Source organism: Silene latifolia, chromosome 2, assembly GCF_048544455.1.
Source record: "Silene latifolia isolate original U9 population chromosome 2, ASM4854445v1, whole genome shotgun sequence".
NCBI lineage: Eukaryota > Viridiplantae > Streptophyta > Magnoliopsida > Caryophyllales > Caryophyllaceae > Silene > Silene latifolia.
Genome location: NC_133527.1, coordinates 162,913,172 through 162,934,248, shown reverse-complemented (window position 1 = coordinate 162,934,248; position 21,077 = coordinate 162,913,172). Strand labels below are relative to the sequence as shown.

General features: G+C 43.1%; 1 pseudogene; it reads right to left on the bottom strand.

Annotated features, from left to right (window-relative positions):
• Nucleotides 1-636: 636 nt before the first annotated feature.
• Nucleotides 637-20,377, bottom strand: LOC141626773 (putative galacturonosyltransferase 9; annotated as a pseudogene).
• Between the last annotated feature and the right edge of the window lie 700 nt (nucleotides 20,378-21,077).

Sequence of the window (21,077 nt, the reverse complement as noted above, 5' to 3'; positions counted from 1 at the left end):
CAACGTCTTTCGACCGAAAAGAACAGGCCTTTTGTGTCACAAGACTTTTGATTATCTTGCAATAAGGGAAAATCATTTCATTTCCTCTTTTTCATTTGCCTAATTTAATTTGTTATCTAAAGAAAAGATTTTCCATGTCCCCCTCGACCATTCCCCTGAAATTCATTTATATTACAAAGGGCTACAGATCTGTAAAGTTTTTTTTCCTATATATAATAACACAAAGCCTTTTCCTATATAAAGTGTAAGGCCCTGTTCTTTTGAATTTAATTTCAGTTCGTTTAGTTCAACTCATCTTCATTCCGTTCAGTTCAGTTCAGCTCCATTAAATTACGTTCAGGGCAGCTCCATTAAATTACGTACAACCGAAAAGAACAGAGTCTAAGGTAAAATGACATACTCTTATAAAAGAAATACAAACACTTGTATAAGACGTACGAAGTACATATATTGAAGACCTTTAACATTCTACGCATCACTAAAAAGTTTTAGTTATACATAAAAGCGTCTCACATTAGAGTATTAGAGTTTAGACGTAACAACAAAATTGGGATAAGTTTTATAAAAGCAAGTCATTACTGGATCACCATCATAACCTACACAAAATGTTGATAATGTGTAAAGTAGTACTAATAGTTGTGTGCAATTGAAGCCGTTCCTTTATAGAGAATTAAAAACTAAAAAAGCCCTTTTGCAAGTGTCAGCATAACAAAAAAGTTCAACAAATGCTCAGGATAGACGGCCTCGAGTTTTTTCGTATTTGATGACAGATTATTCCTGCTGTACTTGAAGGATAAATGCAAGAGCATATTCTCATACTCTTTTATGCACAGTTATTACAACAACTCATGCAACAGTTTATGCTCTAGTTGTTAAATCACCAGGAAATGCTCACTTTTGTGGGACATACAGCCTACCTTTGTACAATCACTTCTGACAAACAATGCTATTAGTGTTAACTGATGTAAGCCATGGATCAGATTCCTCCCTCCTCGTGCTACTGTCAGTGTAATGTTGTCATCTTCGCAATCACGCCACAAATGTGGCGGGTATTGCTTCCGACTATGGTCGTGGCAATACTATATCATTGCCTGTAGTTCATAAACCACGACTTTATGATCTTCCGTCCATCTAAAACAACAAAAATTAATTGTACCTTCTATTAGATTCTGGCAAGACGGCTTTATAACAGGACAATTTAAGGGTCTATCAAGCTTGCTCCAAACTTTAAAATACCCTATTATCCGAGATGATCTTACCCGAACTTTTGCGACAAATATGTGCGAGAACAAATTTTATAACAAATTGTAGGCTTGGTAAACCAACCCATGGACTCTGATATTATTGAGCTCTTCCAACTTGCATACAGAATATAAGCAACATAACTAGTAAAGGTCCTGAAGAACTAATCCACTTCAATGACATCATCACTACATCACTACACATATAAAATATCAGCAAACATATTTAACTACAAGCATAAACATTTATGTTCTTTATGTCGTCACACATCACTAACTTACAGAATGTTGACAATAGGAACTCTCAGAAACTAAGGTGTGAGGCACACTGAGACGAGACAATAGAACGCAAGGGCGAGGGAAAGACACACGCCTTATAGACACGAGGCAAACAGTTTTGTAAATGAGAAAACATTAAGGATTATGTGTCAAAGAGTAGCATAAGATAAAAGAATTAGAAGAAACAAATATTGACATAGCATATTAGTGTGCCTAGCTGATTGTACCTTGCCTGTAAGAGCACCTACGGCACATCGAGGCGTTTTGGCTAGCGCCTTAGTCAGTCAACCTCACTGAGCCTTGAGCACCTACGGCACATAACTCTATAGTTTTAGTATTAGTCCCCTAGTTTACCCTGAGAATACTCTGATAAAAAGTTGAAATCCATCCTCGCTTTGTTCCAAACGTACTAGATTACTAGCCTAGCTTTTCTGCTGAAACTCATCCGATGTCAGAAAAATTCAGGAAAACTAGCTGTGCATCACAACCAAGATCACAGTAATCCACAGACTCAACAAATTTCGGCTTTTGAATCCAAAATCTCAGGTCTCCTCGACAACGTTCTAAACCAGCTTGAAGTGTTGTCCGGCTTTTCAAGGTAAGTTGGAAGCAAAACACTCGGTTTTCCATCTTTTCCAGAAACTATTGACTAAATTTGATAGCAATGTCCATCACTAGTTAACCCAAATAAAATATCGCTTTTCCAAGTATTTAGTACTGAAGGCCCATCACATCTACCATCTACGACTACAGAGCAGTCACAAATAACATATCTGTGGAGTCTATTGATCGAATACGAAAGAGGAGGGGGGGTGAATTGAGTATTAAAAACGATGACCGCTTTTTCGAAATATATGATATAAATTAATTACTTGATTTTATTGATTAAAATCAACTAATTAAATTATTAATAATAAGTACAAAATCGAAATAACAATAATAAAGAGAGAGAGAAAGAAAGACACACAGGATTTTGAAGTGGTTCAGTTTCACAAGTCGAAACCTACGTCCACTATTCTCGATTAATAATTTTTAGTACCTTTCTCCGGATTACAAAAATTACCAATCCACTCGTATAATCAACTATATGATTATAACTCAGATTGAGTATCGCTAAATACTCTAGGTTGCTCTTACGTTAATAAGAAAAATACAACGACAAATACTAATCTCACGTTATGCGAGTGAGTATACTATTCTTGTGTATTTAATATCCTATAACGATTTTTCTTCGAGTGATTGACAAATTTGATGCGTGATTTTTGTATAAGCAAATATGAAAATAAGAATTAAAGCTCAAATGATTTTTGCTTAAAATATTTTTCTCTCTTTGAAATTTGTAGATGTGTGTGTCAACAATTAATGTTGAATGAATGAGAGTATTTATAGTAGAGAAAATTAGGGTTTGGAATATTCTGGAACTAGGGCATAGGAATGTTCTGGAAACAAATGACTTGATGAACAAGTAAGAAGAGAAGGAAGAAGGATTTGGCCTTCTAGGGTTTTCGGCCACCTAGGGTTTCGGCCTCCCTAGGGTTCATCTATAGTAGAGACATCATCTTCATAAGTCCATCTAAACTCATTATTGCGTTCATCTAAACTCATTATTACGTTCTTCATTGTCGTTGGGTTCATCTATAGTAGAGACATCATCTTCTACTATTGTTCCGGGTGTAATTCCAGAGCAGATATTCGTTACCACCCGTTGCTTGTAGAATAATGTCTTGAGTTGAATCCTTCTTGTCTTTATCGTTCCTTTCGGCCTCTCCTGCAACAATGAACGAACTGAGGGCTTGGCTTTGTGCCAAGCGTGCTCACTCCGACGCTCAAGTCAGTAAACTTAAGGGATAAGTTGTTACTTGGCTCAATGTATATTGTAGAGAGATAAGGAAGATAATACCAGATGAATAGTGTTTCTTAGGTTAAGTTGTGGATCCTTTCCTCAATGAAGGTTGAGGAGTATTTATAGACTTTCACCTTTTGTCACGTAGTGGCCAAGTGGCTAGCAGGTGGAAAGACTGATCTACCCCTCGGCCGAGGGACCTATGGCAGGCCGGCGGGCCCTGTTGACTCACCGCCGAGGGGTCTTGGATGTGAGTACGCGGGTATGTGCCCCGGCTGGCAAGTTGCCATGCCGAGACCCAGTGACAGCCGATGGATGCATTCATCGGCTAAGCTAGCCTAAGCCGTTGACTTCTTTGTGGATATCTTTGACCTTGCTCAATATGTTGACTTGGTCAGCGGTGCAGAATATGCCCCATCAATTTGCCCCCAGCGTAGTCTATGCCGTGGTATGGGCTCCGATGTACGTTTGAGCGTATATTCTGCGCAAGTAATTTGACAAAAATTTTCTGCATCGGCTTATTCTGCGGCAGCTTCTTTTACCTCGGCCTGGTCTTTTCTTAGGCCGTACCATATCCCCCCTCCGCATGGATGCGTAAAGGGCATCCGATGTGGAAAAGAAAGTGACGCTGGCCGAGACCAGGGTTGAGAGTGCCGGTTGTTTTTGATTGCCCCGCCGGCGCTACTTAGCTTGGTTGATCATGTGGCGGCGGAGAACGATGCTTGGGAATTTGTTGAGGAAGGTGGATAGGCGGAGAGATACGAATGGGCGTGTTGAAGACGCTTGGTCACTCGTTGCATTGATTGACGTTCGATCGTTGCAACGATTGACATCCCGTGGTTGCATGTCCGACACGTGTCTACGCACGCCGATTGGTTGACGCTTCATGGGTCATTTCATTGATTGGTCCTTCTTTATGGGTTTTTCCCTATAAATAGGGCAGTTATTCCGTGAAATTGGTCACCAATTTCATTCTCCCAAAATTTTCTTCTCTCTAAACTTTCAAAGGCTTCTTTGTCTTCTATTTCTCAGAGTTGTTACTCCGGCGAGTGTTTTTCTTCAAGGTAAACAAACAAACCTCCCAATTTCTTAACTTTGTAAGTTTTTATTGTAAACATGTCTTCTGCTGATGCCGGGCCTAGTAAACCGGCGTCGGGGGGTTCCCCGTCGCGTCTTGATGAGGAGGAGAAGTTGGACGCCCTCCTGATAAGGCCTGGGGGCCCTAGGTCTCCTTCTCCTGAAGTCGATCCTCGGATTTTGGAGGAATGGGAGGATGACTCTGATGTCGATGATGACGCAGACGATTTTGGTGATGATGCTTAAAAGGCTCGTCCCAAAGAGGGGAGGCAGTACGTTATGGATCACGGTGACGTTTGTAAGGTACGCGTTGACCGAGCTTGGACCCATAAGTTGGCTAGTTGTTCCGGTGAGAAGTTTTTCGAGGGCCATTTCTTCTTTGGCAGGGGATACAAGATTGTTATCCCTGAGGAGGGTCAGGCCGTCTGTTGCCCTCCGCCGGGCCATACCGGCGTATACATGCGACACTTGGAGTACGGGCTTCGATTTCCGCTGAATGAGTACGTCATGGCCATCATTAAAGCTATGAACGTCGCTGTGGCCCAACTGCATCCGTTGGCCATGAGGACGATAGTCGGCTTTGTGTGGCTTTGTCTCTTCAAGGGGAGGCCCCGACGGTGAATTTATTCCGCCGCTTCATTATCTCCACCAATCAATCTCTCGGCGCGTCGGTTGGTACAGTGTGCACACGGAGAAAGGTTGTCTCTGTTGACAAACTTACTTCTTGCAAAGACTGGAGAGATCGGTGGGTGTATGTTAAGGTGCTTGGATGACTATCCGCCGCCCCTCTCCTTTCAAAGACCAGGTGAATTTGCGGTGTGAGACTAAGGCGGAGCATGACGGATGGGTCGGCGGAAGAAGCTCAAGATGGATGCCAAGGTCCTTCTTAAAGAGGATGAGAAGTCGGCGATGAGGCTTTTTAAGCGGACAAGGGTGGGGTGCCGAAAAAATGGATTCCCCAACGCGATCATTCTTCAGATTAGCCGCTCTGCCATGTCGGCCTCATACCTACCTAGCACGGGGTGAGTGGGGTCGGTATGAGGCCCATCGCCATTAATGTTCCCTGTTCTTCGAACCTCGATTTATTTCTTCTACTTAATTCTTGCTTTTATTTCTTTCGCAGACTACTTTGGACCGGATTTGTCTGAGGATATCCTCCGGAGAATGGGGCTGCACAAAGACAAAACCGTTGCTAACTTGCATCCCAAGGCTCTGACCCATGACCGTAGGACGTCGCCGAATGATCTTATGGACCAAAGAAATTTGAAAAGTTTGAATGTGGTGGAGGCCCGGTGCGAAGGTTGTAAGCAACATGCCGCGCCACACGCGAAAAACAAATCCTTCGGCGGTGATGGCGTCGACATCGGCTCCGCCTTCCATCCCCCCTGTTCAGAAGGAGACGGTGGAGATCGTTTATATCTCCAATGGGGATGACTCCGATGAGGAGGGGGTCGCCCCTTGTCCGTAAAAAGAAAGCGGAGACCCTTTACCGCCGCGTTGCTCCCGCTGGCGACGAGGAAATGCGCCCTTCGGCCAAGAAGGCCAAGCACGGTATTGATCTATCCCGTGGCTCGACTTAGCTTGGTTCATTAGGCGCCGCCGATGACAGCTCTTCGGCATGCCTATGTATGTTGATACTGATGCTCTTTTTTTTTTTTTTTTTTTTGGTAGATCAGCCATTGTCGGCCGCCGCTCTTGTTGAGCAGCAAGTGGAGGAGAACCCCGCGCAGTCGGTGATCGAACGTCGCCATTGACTCTTCATCCCGTAAGGTTTCCCTTTCCCGACCGCAGTCGGTGATCGAAACGTCGCCACTGGCTCTTCATCCCAGAAGGCTTCCCCCTCTCAGCTTGTAGCGGAAAGCGCGAGGTTGATCAAGAGACTGGCGAGGTGGAACGAGCTGACCGGTGCTCGTATCATGGAGCAGGAGAAGGCCGTGGCTCAATCCGCTTTTGAGCTTAATGCCACTAAGAAGGTGGCCGCGAAGGCGAAGCTGGATCTTCTCAATGAGCAGAGGCTTAGGGGGGAGGCCGAGGAGGCGCTCTTGGGCGAGAGAAAGCTCGGGGAGGACGCCGAAAAGGAGGTCCTTCTTTGAGAGAGCCAAGGTCGAGACTGCTGCGCGCCGAAGTTGAAAAGCTTTGGCGAAGTGTGACCTCGTTCGAGGCACGCCGACCTCTATTTCCAAGAGAGGAATGAATTTAGGAACGGTTTCGAGATCCGGGGAAGGTGATTCGGAGCAAGGAGGCCATCATCGGGCAAAAGGAGGACGACATTGAGATGCTCCAAACCAAAATGCTCCCCGACCCGTGCTCCGACCCGGATCCGCCGGCGCCCGCCAGGGAAGTAATTGAGGAGCTTTTCCCTCTTGAAGGTTCCTTTCCGTGGAGCAAATTCGACGAGCTGTTTGACGACAAGCTCGAAGCTAAGGAGAAGGTCGTGGAGGAGAAGGCCAAGGAGGCGGTGAGGGTGAAGATAGAGCAAGAGGCGGCCGAGGAGGCAGCAGCTCTTGCTGAGAAGGCTAAGGCGGCCAAGGAGGAAGCCGAGTGGGCAAGGGCAGCTGAGGCTGCCGAGGCTAAGGCTGAGGCTGCTGAAGCTGGGGCTGCTAAGGGAACTGCTGGGTTGCCCATCGAAGAAGGTGCTGCTACCGCTGCTGATGGCGAGCAACAACAGACATAGGGAGATGATACCTGTAACCTTTTGTCTTTTGGCTTATCCTTGTAATTTCTTGTAATTCGTTGAGCATTTTTAATAAGAGTTCGTTTCTTCTGCCTCCGGCCTGGCCGAGGTTTTTACCTCACTTCTTTTTCTTGCGCTAGTATTTGAGCGTCTCAATTGTACTTTAGCGTCTATGTCTTCGTCTGGGTTGTCTCCTTACGTTATTAATTGAGTGTCCCTTTTGTTTCCGCCTCGGCTTGGCCGAGGCGGTCTAGAGTGCGTATCTCAATCGTGTTAACGCTTCTGAGGCATTTTGAACGCTTTGCGAGTATCACCTGCGGTGGTCGTTACCATCGAGGTGTCTGCTTCCTGGTGGTGATTGCCGCTCTTGTCGGTGTGTGATTTGTGTGAGCCAAAGATTCGCTTCTTGTTATTGACTGCCGTGACGTCTACCACTTGGAGTGACAGCGACGGCGTCAAACCTCTTGGGGTGACTGCCATGGCGTCTACTACTTGGGGTGACTGCGACAGCGCCTATTTCTTCATGGAGACTTCCGTGGCGTCTACCACTTGGAGTGACTGCGACGGCGTCAAACCTCTTGGGGTGACTGCCGTGGCGTCTACTACTTGGGGTGACTGCGACGGCGCCTATTTCTTCATGGAGACTGCCGTGGCGTCTACCACTTGGAGTGACTGCGACGGCGTCAAACCTCTTGGGGTGACTGCCGTGGCGTCTACTACTTGGGATGACTGCGACGGCGCCTATTTCTTCATGGAGATCGCTAGTGGCGTCTACCACTTGGAGTGATGCGACGGCGTCAAACCTCTTGGGGTGATCGCCGTGGCGTCTACTACTTGGGATGATCGCGACGGCGCCTATTTCTTCATGGAGATCGCTAGTGGCGTCTACCACTTGGAGTGACTGCGACGGCGTCAAACCTCTTGGGGTGACCGCCGTGGCGTCTACTACTTGGGGTGACTGCGACGGCGCCTATTTCTTCATGGAGATCGCCGCTCTTGTCGGTATGACAAAGTGAGCCGACATCTCGCTTCGATAAAGACTACCGCTCTTGTCGGTATGACAGTGTGTGTCGGCGTCTGCTGCTTCCTAGTGACTAGGGGGAAAATTAACATTTTGATGGAAGACTTGGACGATTTTTCATTAGGTAAAAACATGCGTCGGGGTGCCCACAGCTGTTTTGGACACCTCCGCCGCTACATAGAGTATTCCCGAGATTACCGGCGTCCTAATGGCCTATCAAAGGCACACCGTCCTAGTCAGCCGCTAGTTACATCCATGAGGTCGCCCTCCTGTTGTAAGGATAGACTTTTCCCTTTCTCCGATTTCTTTGCCACTTTGAGGGATTGCATGTTGCATCCTCTGCGGCGGCTATCCGGACGTTGACCACCTCGTCACGTCTTTGGAGACGAGCTTATGCGCTTCCCCGTCCGAGACATACATCGGTGTTAGGACCCGATGGACATCACCGCGTCGGCCTCACTCGGGGTGACTCGGCCTATGAGAACGTTGTAGGCGGACGAGCCGTCGATGACCACGAACTCGGCTAGGACATTCTTAGCCGCATTCTTTTCGCCGAACGTCACCGGAGTCCGATTGATCCCGGTGGTACCAGTGCCGCCCCGAGAAGTCGTATAGTGGGTTGGTGCGGGGGCTCAAGTCCTTGACTTTCGGTAGAGGCCGAGGAAGCACTCCCTGAACATGATGTTCGTGTACGCGCCTGTGTCAATCGGGCACCTCTTGACCAGGTGGTTGGATATGTCCAAATTGACTACAAGTGTGTCGTTTGTGAGGAGCGATGACTCCTTCGTAGTCCTTCCTTCCAATGGTTATATCGGGGATGTTGGAAGCGAGGATCGCCGTGTGTTGGGCACAAAGTTGATGGCCTGATATAGCTCGTTCAGGTGCCGTTTGTGCCCATGGGCGGACCCTCCGTTCTCGTTGCCCCGATGACAACATGGATCACTCCTATCCGTTCGAAGACGGATTTCTTACCTGAACTGTCGGCGTCGGTCTTTTGGCCTTTGGCAACGTACTTGCCGAGGCTCCCCTTCCGGATCGGCTCTTCAATGGCATTCTTCGGATGCCGATCGTTGGTTAAATGGCCGGTGTGGCCGTGGTACTCACAGGCTCGTGTCACCGTCACTTTTTGGCTTGGGGGTCTCTCCCACTTCGGCCCTCGTTTTTGCTCAGGGCGAAGACCTCGGCGGCCGATACGACGAGAGGGGTTTTATCATTATACCGCCTCTGGTGGTACGTTCCCGAACCCCACCCGGCGCCCGTCGAGTCCCGTTTCTGGGCGGATTTGTCCGACCGTGACCTATTATTCTCACGGCGTCTTTTCATCGACCGTGACCCGTTGTTGTCACGGCGTCTTTCATCGGACCGTGACCCGTTGTGGTCACGGCGTCTTTCATCCGGGTTGTCCTCCCGGTGGCTCTTCTTGTCGAGTGCTCGGCCTCGCCGGGGCCTACCCAGTTTTGTGATAGTCTTCTACCTTGATGGTCCGGTCGGCCATCCTCCCGGCGCATCCAAGCTCGGCCTCCGCACTTGATGAGCTCATTTTTAAGTCTCCCCTCGGGAGGCCCTTCATCGCCGCGAAGGCCGCCAATTCGGGATTAATTTCTCGAATCTGCTGGACCTTTCCATCGAACCTCTTCACATAGCTTCGTAGAGACTCGCCCCCTCCTGTTTGATAGTTAGGAGGTCCGATGTCTCCACGGCTCTTCTCTTGTTGCAAGAGTCTTTGGGCTAGAAAGGCGTCTCTTAGGTCGGCGTAATAGTATACCGAGCCGTCGGGAATCCCTTTGTACCAACTTTGAGCCATCCCATGCAAAGTTCTTTGGGAAAACTCGGCACTGACCTCATCGGCCGCTCCCATACCGACATGTAAGACTCGAAAGCCTCGGCGTGGTCGGCTGGATCACTATCTCCTTTGTATGATAGGGGTGGCAACTTGAGCTTGGTTGGCACCCGGACTTCTAGGACGTAGGCGTTGAGAGGGGTCGTCGACCACGTGTCGAACGACACGCGGCGATCGGCTCCTCGCATTCCTAATCCGGCTCCTCTCCTCGTAGCGGGAAGGACTCCTTCTTCGACTCGGACTTCTTCTCCAACTCTGCCGAGTCGGACTCCTCTGCTCCTTTGGGGTAAGCCTCGTTCGTGCTGCGGGGACGCTGTCCTCCCATGAGCGCGGGAAGGACTTAGGTCTACCACGCCCACTTTGGGCTCCCCCGGCGACTTGACTGGGTCAGCTTCTCCTAGTGCTTCGTTCAACTTTCTCGGAGTCACATTTTGGGCCCTGGTCTCCTGGACGGTTTCCGCCGCTCTTGTCGGCGTGACAGTGTGAGCAGGCGTATTACTAATTAGGTCCAGGACCATTTTCAGTTTTGCTATGTCAACCACATGTCCCATGATAGTGACCTGGTTGGCTGGCAGCGGCGTGTCCGGTATTATTGGCATCCCGAACTCCGGTTGGATTACTCCGCGGGTGGAGGGCCGCACGACTCGAAATTGTTGAAGGTATCATCTTGGTAGAATGCGGTTTCGTCGGTCACGACTGCGTCTTGTTGTTTCGACATCTTCTTAGCTTTTTGGGTGGGTTTTTGTTGTTTTTTTTTTTGGGAATGAATGTGACTAGCTTCTAGTAGCGTATCCCCACAGACGGCGCCAATTGTTCCGGGTGTAATCCCAGAGCAGATATTCGTTACCACCCGTTGCTTGTAGAATAATGTCTTGAGTTGAATCCTTCTTGTCTTTATCGTTCCTTTCGGCCTCTCCTGCAACAATGAACGAACTGAGGGCTTGGCTTTGTGCCAAGCGTGCTCACTCCGACGCTCAAGTCAGTAAACTTAAGGGATAAGTTGTTACTTGGCTGAATGTATATTGTAGAGAGATAAGGAAGATAATACCAGATGAATAGTGTTTCTTAGGTTAAGTTGTGGATCCTTTCCTCAATGAAGGTTGAGGAGTATTTATAGACTTTCACCTTTTGTCACGTAGTGGCCAAGTGGCCAAGTGGCTAGCAGGTGGAAAGACTGATCTACCCCTCGGCCGAGGGACCTATGGCAGGCCGGCGGGCCCTGTTGACTCACCGCCGAGGGGTCTTGGATGTGAGTACGCGGGTATGTGCCCCGGCTGGCAAGTTGCCATGCCGAGACCCAGGCTGACAGGCCGATGGGCTGCATCGGCTAGGCTGCCTAAGCCGTTGACTTGCTGTGGATATCTTTGACCTTGCTCAATATGTTGACTTGGTCAGCGGTGCAGAATATGCCCCATCAACTATGAAATCACAAGTCTTAACAGTTTCAACATTCTTTTTCTTATCCCAAGCAAGTTTGACACAATTGACTTGAATATGTCCAGTAGAGCCACAGTAATTGCAAATCAAGTATTCTGGAAGATTAACGTATTTTCTTTTTCTGAAATCATTTTCAGAAGGATTTGATTTGCATTTATCATGGTCTCTACGACTATAGCATTCATGACCAAGTCCCATCTTCATGTTGTTATCGGATTGTTCAGTAAGGAAGTTTAAAACCTTTGTGCTTCCTTCCCATTTATCATGAACCTTTCGAGCATGTAAAAGTAATTCTTTCAAGGACTCAATTTCTTTTTCGCATTTTGAATGATCTTCATTTGAATCCTTGGAAGAGCTACCTTTCTCAAAGTTATCACGAAATTTATCAAAACGTTCATTTAAGATACGTTTCTCAATTTCATGTTGTTCCTTAAGTTTGGACATGCTATTACTAGTTTCATCCAATTGCTTAGAGAGAAATACAATTTCTCTCTTGTGTTCTAAACCACACTATCTTTGCCATTAAGCTCATCTTTTAAAATCTCATTGACTTTCTTCACTTTCAGAGGTTATAGCATCACTAGTCAGTAACTTTAGCTTGAAGATGCTTATTGTTGAGTTTAAGCTCCGAAGTTATGGCATCACTAGCCGTAACTTTAGCTTGAAGATTCTTAATGTTAAGTTTGAGCTCGAAGTTATGGCATCACTAGCCTTAACTTTTGATTCAAGAGCGTTCTTCTCAAAGATTTGTCATGTCCGAAGTTATAGCCGGAGCAAATGACCATAACTTTAGATTTGAGCTTTTTGGCGTTGGCTTTGAAGTTGGTTCTCCTCAAAGAATATCTAAAATCTGTTCCTTAAGGTCTTTTAACTCTAGACTTTATTCATGACAATGATCAAGGGATTGCTCAAAATACTTAATTAAATTATCCTTAGAAAGTTTCTTAACTTGCTTTTTAAGTTCAAGAAAACTTACCTCTTCATCCTCCTCAATCAATCAATTTCCAACAAGACACTTCTCAAAGATTTGAAGCATTGCTTTCATTGTCGCTTTCGGAGAATAGGTCAAGACCGACGTTACTTAGACAAACGTTGGCGCTTTTCTTCTTCATCTTCGGATTCGCCATCTTCAAAGTCCAAGTCTCCCCAACAATAAGCCATCAAGACTTGCTTGAACTCCTTCTTTGTTTTGTCACGTTGATTTTTGTCTTTAATATTCTTCCATGTAGGGCAATCTTTGATCATGTGATCAATATCACCACACTTGAAGCATCCGGGGTTAGAGAAAGACCCTTTTGACTCAAACGTTTTCTTGGGAGTTTGCTTTGATTTGTTATTTGTCTTGTTTTGATTTTGAAAGAAGGGCTTTTTCCTAAGACGTTTAACAAACAATACAGTTTCATCTTCAATATCTGAAGAATCATTAATCTTGCTAGACTCAGCTTGTAAGGCCATCTTTTTGCTTGTGCCAACTTCCTCCTCATCCTGATTAAGAGTAATCTCGTGAGCCATTAAGGTTCCGAGTAGCTCCTGATAGGATAATGAAGTTAGGTCCTTACATTCTTCTATAACAGATACTTTATGTCTCCATCTGCGAGACATACTTCTGAGTATTTTTCTAGCAATTTCCTCGGAGTCAAAAGTTTTTCCTAAATTCTTTAGCTCATTGATGATGCTAGAAAAGCGAGAGGACATGCTATCAACTGACTCGTTTTGCTCCATGGCAAACAGCTCGTATTTTCGCATTAGTAATGTCATACGTTGCTTTTTGACAACAGTGGTTCCCTCATAGGCTAATTCTAGACCATCCCATATTTCCTTGGCAGATGAACTGGTTGAGAAACGATCGAATTCAGTGGCAATCATACCGTTTTGCAATAAACTTATTGCTTTTGAATTCTTCTCAGCCTTTTTATAATCCGCCTCAATATAGTCTTCTTCTTTCTTTTCGACGGTAGTGCCATTACTGGTTGCAAGTAAGATCTTATTCGGACCATTCTTGATAATCAACCAACACTCCCAGTCGTTTCCCTTAATGAAGTGGGTCATCATATTTTTCCATAAACCATAGTTCTTCCCATTGAATATAGGACACTTTAGGTGTTTGGAATCCATTTGATAAAAAATAAATGCAAATGGAAAAGGCGATAAATAGACTACAAAAAAAACGATCAACTCTAGTTGTTAGGCTATCAAGAGCACGAGGCTCTGATACCAATTGTGGAGTCTATTGATCGAATACGAAAGAGGGGGGTGAATTGAGTATTAAAAACGATGACCGCTTTTTCGAAATATATGATATAAATTAATTATTTGATTTTATTGATTAAAATCAACTAATTAAATTATTAATAATAAGTACAAAATCGAAATAACAATAATAAAGAGAGAGAGAAAGAAAGACACACAGATTTTTGAAGTGGTTCGCCACAAGTCGAAACCTACGTCCACTATTCTCGATTAATAATTTTTAGTACCTTTCTCCGGATTACAAAAATTACCAATCCACTCGTATAATCAACTATATGATTATAACTCAGATTGAGTATCGCTAAATACTCTAGGTTGCTCTTACGTTAATAAGAAAAATACAACGACAAATACTAATCTCACGTTATGCGAGTGAGTATACTATCCTTGTGTATTTAATATCCTATAACGATTTTTCTTCGAGTGATTGACAAATTTGATGCGTGATTTTTGTATAAGCAAATATGAAAATAAGAATTAAAGCTCAAATGATTTTTGCTTAAAATATTTTTCTCTCTTTGAAATTTGTAGATGTGTGTGTTAACAATTAATGTTGAATGAATGAGAGTATTTATAGTAGAGTAAATTAGGGTTTGGAATATTCTGGAACTAGGGCATAGGAATGTTCTGGAAACAAATGACTTGATGAACAAGTAAGAAGAGAAGGAAGAAGGATTTGGCCTCCTAGGGTTTTCGGCCACCTAGGGTTTCGGCCTCCCTAGGGTTCGGCCGGCCCAAGGCCTCCTTCGGTCCTTTCTTGCTTCTAAAGCCCGCAACAAATCGAGATAGAATTTAGTTAAAGCCCTAGGCTGCATGACGATATAAATATCGTATTACAAACCAATAGTTTATTTAACTTAAATTCTAATTAATTAATTCCAACCAAATAAATACTCTCTTATTTTTATAAACCATTAAAAATATATTTTCCAAAAATTAACGCATCATTTTTGTCTAGCAATGAAGTTATGTCTATTAGGTCATAACTTCATTAACCTTTAAATCAAACAAAGTAAAACCATTACCGGATGACGACCTATACTATCTAATCTTCAGTAGATCTTAAGTAAACGAATCGTCTCTTCACAAGTCTCTCATCTTGAGTCTCGTGGTTGATGTCCAATCTTGATCTTGCTTGAATGCATCGATCAAATGTATTTGAAGTTGTACCTCCTTGGTCCAAACTTCAAGCTTGCGTCATTGTAATTGTTCCTTTCTAAATTAAAACTTAAGCACACAATTACACGCATATGTTTATATATTAAGTCCACATACAAATCATTACTGTCATTATCAAAACAATTAATAAGGACTAAAGGTCCAACAATATCCCTTTTCCAAGTATCTGAACCGGACTGATGAACTAAAAGAACCGGACACGACAAGACCAAACTGAAGTGAAAAACAAGAAAAAAAATGACCTGAACTTATCTTTGCTTATAGGGACTGAATTGGACTCGGCGAAAGTGAAGTAAAATTAAGTCCAAAAGAACAAGGACTAAAAGAATTTTGGTCTCCAAGCTCAAATTTAGAAAACTGGAACAATTTTACTAATAATATTTGTGCCAAAAAAAAACAAATTAAAACTTAAAAGCAAATACAACAGCAGGTAAAGATTGAATTTGGAAGAGCACATTTTGTCACACATCAAAGTTGCCTATATATTACGGAGTACTGAATTAAGACACCTATCTACAGACACAATCATTCTCCATGTGAACTCTTCAAAGTGTGTGTCTCATTATGCACTTTTTTCGCTCATGATATGTAACGAAAACAGTATATGCACAAAAAAACAATCAAGTTATCACAAGTAAACTTCTCTTCATTGTAGCAGTTACAAGTCAGACACGAAACTGGGGTACAACTCACTCGTAAATTAACTCAGAAGAATCATTCACTATATAGAACACTTACTGATTACCTCATTGCGGCAATGAGAAGAAGTAAACCATCTAGAGGCCAAAATTGCACATCTGCACAAACTCCATGTCTTGTCGACATACTTGTTCCAGAGCTCCTTATATTGATTCATAGCAATGTCAAGCCATGGGCTTCATGCTTCCACTGAAATGAATAGCTGCAGCACTTCTAATCTCATCCATGTTCACACTTGGATTGTAACCAAGCCCAATTACATGCCATGATTTTTCCAACGACTTTGTCGTTTAGTAGAACGTAACCAGACCAGCAGGAAGTGTTCCTGACTGCCACAATGTATGATCTTCATTCTGGAATAAGATTGTAACTGCAAACAAGAATGAATCACTGATGGGCTTAATATTGTAAATTAGCATAGCATTACCTCACTCCCACTTTTGTTTCCCATCTAACTTTGATGGCTAAACCATTTGACGTTTGACATACATTTTCTAAACAATACTATATAATATAATACTCCATAGCTTCAAATTCTTTAAAATGATAATCTGAATGTAATTGTCTTGATAAACTAAACGTGGTAAATTTTCAGTTACATAACTACATAAACTTAGAGAAATTAATGGTCCAAGTTGACTTTTGTTGACCTTTAGGGTGTGTTTGGATTGAGTGATTTGAAAGGAAAAGAGAGGGAGTGAGAGTAGGGGATTTAAAATCCCTCATTTGGATAGCAAATGAGGGTGGAGGGAAATGGAGGGGGAGAGATTTGGAGGGATCAAATTTCCCTCCACCAAGCCTTATCAAAATCTCTCCACAATAGCCAAGATTTGGAGGGAAATTATATCCAAACACCCACACCCCATTCTCCCTCCCCTTCCCTTCTCTCCCTTTCCCTTCCCTCTTTTCCTCTCCCCTCCCTTTCCCTCCACTTTTGCTATCCAAACACACCCTTAGGGTGTGTTTGGATAACAAAAGTGGAGGGAACGGGAGGGAAGGGGAAGGGGAATGGGATGTGGGTGTTTGGATACAATTTCCCTCCAAATTTTGCCTATTGTGGAGGGATTTTGATTTGTCTTGGAGGAGGGAAAATGGATCCCTCCACCCTCATTTGCTATCTAAAGATTTTAAATCCCTTACTCTCCCTCCCTTTCCTTTCCCCTCAAATCCCTCAATCCAAACACACCCTTAGAGAAAATAAATGGGACGGAGAGAATACTTTAAAAAGAAGACGACAACAAATCTCCATAATTAATACTCCCTCCACACACTAATGATTTTCCCACTTCAAACCTCCTCACGTATATTACAGAAGTGGAAAGATCATTGGTGTATGGAGGGAGTACAATTATATGAAATGGATTCAAAATAATCAACATACATGGTTAGTAGCGAGCATAAATGAGTGTTGGAAATATGTAAGTGGATCGTTTTGCCTATACAACGGTCTTACACAGAAAATTTGCAATTTATAAACAATGAGCTCACCAAGTTCTGCCAATTATGATACAGCTCTGTGCACTTTTCATTCTTCCACGCATCCGGGTCAAATATATTCATCCCATAAGCCCGAGGCCCGAGCACACGCCTTAGGGTTAATGTTCTCCCTGATGAGAAGATGAGAAAAGTTCAAATAGTGCGAGTACCTAAGAAAGGAACCAAAACAGGTGTCAACAGCCCCATTGACCTTCCCCGCTAGGTCAATGTTCCACAAATCGGTCAAATCCTTCTGCGCGACAACATCATCTTCCAAAAGTAAAACACAGTGCAGGTTAGGATACATCTTGGGCAGATAAAACCTCAAGTGACTCAGCATCAACAAGAACTGAGGGTTGTTAAATTTCGAGTTGTCATCTCTAGTAGTATTCTCAGTGCGATTCTCCACAGCAAGAGTTCTTGACTTCGCTGATTCAATCTGTCTAAGCAATGGAGCATATGATGGATTCAAAAAATCAAAAGTTTCTATGGCAGCCCCTTCTTTAACAGATCTCATCACAAACCAAACTTTCATCGCTACAACAATCTTTCTATCTGTCACCACATGGAAAACATAGTTCTTTAGCATTCTTCATGACTGAGTTAACAATCACTGATACAGCAATGATATTTTCGGAGAATACGACATAGTGATAAAGTGTAGGATCGCCAATCTCAGGCTTAGGCTCTCATCCTTATACTTCTCTGGGTGAGCGATCCTCTCCCCAACAAGCCTCATAGCTACAATGCAGACTTTTAGGAACAGATTTTGCAGCACTGTGACTCGCAATAGCGCCATTCTTTTGTGCTTTAACAAACTTTTTATAAACTGCAAATATCGTGTCCTTTAGTTTCTGAATCTTTAGCTGATTATCATATGATTCTTTAGCTTCTGCAAAAATTAACTTTGCCCCCTTCACTTTGTCCTTCACTTCTCAAATTGCCTCAACACTTCCTCATCAACAGCACCATCTGCCTCGAATAAAGCTGCCACACCAAATCTGTAAAATTCTGTGCCAAGTCCTCGTATAGATTCATCTGCCGTAAATTGTCAAGTTTCAACTTTCGTGCATATGAAGCATTGCCATTTACAACCGTAATGTCATCATGGGCTTGTTTGTGAGTCAAATCAAGCCTGGTTTTCGATGGATCCGACTTCAGAGCTAAAAACGTCCTATGTATTATATGCATTTCCCGTTGTTGGGATGTCCTGTCACAAACATTGAGCCTATTAGGAAAGACCAGGTGCTTATTTAGTTACTTCCATGATTATTTTGATTGTATCAGATATGGCATCAACTCTTGCGTAATGCTTACACCATAAATGAACAATTGCAATCAGATAAAGACAACAACTAATCAAGAATTGTCATCCTCTCACCTTAACTATTAAACAAATTCACACAGGCTTTCATCCACGAATACTATAACTTTGCAGAATAACTATTGGCTATTGCAAAGTGAGGCCAGAATTTTCCCACATATAGCTAAAGCAACAAACTAGCTCACCTCAGTCGTAACTAACTAACTATTAATCATTCAAGTCGAAACCCTTGTTTACAAGAAAAACATTCTGACAGTAAATCCAGCACAGCAATGTTACAAGCATAATCCTTTTTTATTTTGGGACGTCAAGAAAACGTGTAAGGTCGGTACAAAACAAAGGGACGGGAATTGGAACTTACACACTCCGTATCAATCATCTGTCTAACTTTGACTAAGGTACTCCTCACAAAGAATTAAAAAAAAAAAAAAAAACAGTAAACAAATGCTTAGGACAAAGGAGTATGACTTATCCCAGACGCAGCCCTGTAGGGCATTCAAGTAGGCTCTCAGAACCGGGAACCAAAACTGGAAGAGCCTAAAAGTTGGAACACCATTAAAAAATAGTCAATTTGGGTGGGGTGGGGGGGAAGCCATTTTCCCGATTCTCATTTTCTTATTCAAAATCCAATACGAAATGATTAAATCGTTTATTCCCCCAAACTCGGCTTACTTCCACCGTTCCACGCAATAGTCATAGTAAGAATTAGAAAATATATACTCCTCTCTTTAACTAAATTAATTCATTTCTTAATCATGTCAGGCCTCAACTCTAACATTTGACATTGGCCGAATGGCCGGCCCTCCTTATCGTCCACAATACCTCCGTTTCAGCCATGATTCTCAATCCACATAACATAAAAAGCTGCCTGCTTGAATCAACTATTACCAAGACTAAACAAACTACGAATCACACACAAAGTAGCAAGAAACAGGTAAACAAATACTACCAAAATCTAAAACCCACGCACCATCTAGTTTTATTTAACTTCTTTAATACGAATTTAACCCAAAAAAAGACAGCAAAAAATTAAACTTTACAGATGGTAAATAAAACTTACAGGAAAATGGGAAGAGGGGTGGGCACTGGGCAGGAGAGGTAAAGAGGTAAGAGCCAAGAAAAAGAGAGGAGCAAACATATTGGTAGAAAGATTCAGTACGAGTGACATTAAGCTCCGAATACCCGACCTGATCCGGTACGAGTGACAGAATCAGTTTGTAAAAGTGAACTGGACATTCAGCTCCGAATACCCGACCTTTTTTTTATTGGTATAATAGAGGGGCAAAGCCCAGATAATAAAACTACCTACGATATACGAGGTATTGCTCTCCGTAAAAAATCTCTCGGAGGAATGAGGATACTACCAAGTTCAGTAGGCGAGTGACCAAGAACAGCAGGCGTTTAATTGGTGATTGTACTCCGTTAGTCGTTAGCACGATTGCCCTCCCTATGTTCTAGCTTGAAGATCCTACAAACGAGCCACTATCGAACCAAAACTTATTACTCGCAAGTTGGTCTTCGAATACCAATATTACTCAGGGATGTTTGTTTCGTGCACGGATATGAGTTTAGAATCAGGAATCATACTCGGGTGGTATGAGTTTGGAACTTAACTAGTTTTATGCCCGTGTAAATTGCACGGGGTTGTCGTTTAGGGTTGAGAAGTAGGGTTGTTATTGGGAATATTCTCCGAATATTGCGTGTACATACGGTTTTGGCTAAGTAATATTGTTAGCACATAATTAGTGATATGGTTAGCACATAATTAGGAGCATATTTCTTTTTTTTTTTTTTGAAGGAAAAGATCAATTCATTAATAAAACAAAGATAGGTATAATCGAAAACAATTCTAATAGAAACCAAAGGACAAATTTCTCCTGTAAAACTACGGATCTCAAAACATGATATGACAATTCGGCTCGTCCTTGTATCGCTCTCTTCATGTAGCTTTTAAGGGGATCCTTCGTTTGATTCATTGATGGAGAAAATTTACCTGCTACTGGCACCATAGATCGCTGACGAATAACGCATATCCATTGTAGAGTCGTATGATGAATCATCAACAAACCGCTCTTATCTATAATTCCAATAATAATATTAAACCCTAGAAAGACAAGGACTGAAAAAACTCTGAAAATAGAGACGGAAAAACAGATCTCACCAAAAGGGAGACTTTTATTGATTAATTCATAATATTTCATACTAGTAATTGATAAATAAAACTATTTGAGGGGCTTACCATCAATCAATGATCGATGGAAGCCCCAGATTTAATTGATGGAGGCTAGAGTTTTTTAGAGAGAAGGAGGAGGAAAAAGTTTTTTTTATTTCGTATTTAATTTGAGTATTAATTAGGAGCATATTTCTGTAAAATAGGAAATAGCAATCTTCTGGTTAACCTAGTAATTACCCCTTAGGTTGTATATATTCTCAACTGATTGAGTAATACAACACACATTATTATTCTCAAAATAACGTTTGTCAAATTCTATATGGTATCAGGTTTAGGTTTCAAGAAAACCGAACCCTAAAATGTCAGGCGATCTTGTTCAGTCTCCTTCTACGCCACATATCACCAAACCCGTCTACGCTCTTTCCAATTCCGATGGAGTTTCAGCCAAAATTACTCATGTCGTGCTGAAAGGCTCTAATTATGCGGAATGGTCCAAGGGTTTTCGCAATGGTTTGGGGGCGAAAAGGAAGCTCGGATTTGTCGATGGTTCTCTCAAAAAGCCTG